At 39.6% G+C, this 936-nt stretch overlaps 1 pseudogene; it reads right to left on the bottom strand.

Annotated features, from left to right (window-relative positions):
* Positions 1-384: 384 nt before the first annotated feature.
* LOC126085836 (60S ribosomal protein L35a-like) lies at positions 385-716 on the bottom strand (annotated as a pseudogene).
* Between the last annotated feature and the right edge of the window lie 220 nt (positions 717-936).

Below are 936 nucleotides of genomic sequence, written 5' to 3'. Positions count from 1 at the left end.
GCCATCATTTTATTCCATTAGTAGTAAAATAAAATAAGTAAGCCGTCCACTGGCTAACATTGCTATTAAGATCTACAGTACATGTGTTATGAAGAAACAATATAGAATGATAAGTTACAATTGAAGAAATAAATAATTTTTGAGGTTATACAAAGTGAATGGAATGGGATGAAGGAAGGCAATCAGGAAAGGACCATCCCAGAGAATGATGCTCAGTTACTTTTCGGAGTTGGGGAAATTAGGTTACCAGATAACATGAGTGAAGAAAGACCATATGAAAAAATCATTTGCCATCAAGTCCGCTGCAACTCATGGGGACCGCGTATGTGTCAGAGTAGAACTGTGCCCCATAGGCACAAATTTATTTATTTAATTTTAATAAGTTTAAATCCTTGAGGAGTACAGCATCACATAGATTCTGTGTCCAATGGCCTTAGCAGGAAGGTTGCTTCAGAATTTGGCACAAACCATGCCACTGTTTCTGTGGGCACGAGTTACTTTTTCCCAGATGGCTTGGTTTTGTTAGGTTTGTCACCAGGAGTCATTGTGTTGTTCTTTGTTTTGTACATATAAGCACATCTTTTGTGGAAATAGAATTCAATTTTGTCTCAGACATAACCACCTTCAATTTTAAGAAGAAAAGTGTGATCCCTCTGGTTTCAGAGGCTACGTTTATAGCCAACGTAAATGGCCTTGGACCATGGCTTTCTAGGCATATTTGCCAGTTTAGAAGTTCTGTTCCCAGTAGGTCTCCACAGGCTCCAAGATGCCGGAAAGAGGAAAGCCTCTGTAGGGTTTTGAATGGCTGATTTTTGGGAAGTAGATTGCCAGGCCTTTTTTCTGAGGCACCTCTGGGTCAATTTGAACATCTAATCTTTAGCAGCCAAGCCCAGGAAATATTTATACCACCCATGAGCTCCACAGAACATACAGAAA

This window comes from Elephas maximus, chromosome 1 (assembly GCF_024166365.1).
Source record: "Elephas maximus indicus isolate mEleMax1 chromosome 1, mEleMax1 primary haplotype, whole genome shotgun sequence".
Classification (NCBI taxonomy): domain Eukaryota; kingdom Metazoa; phylum Chordata; class Mammalia; order Proboscidea; family Elephantidae; genus Elephas; species Elephas maximus.
The sequence above is the reverse complement of the archived record's forward strand: the minus strand, read 5'-3'. Positions and strand labels throughout refer to the sequence as shown.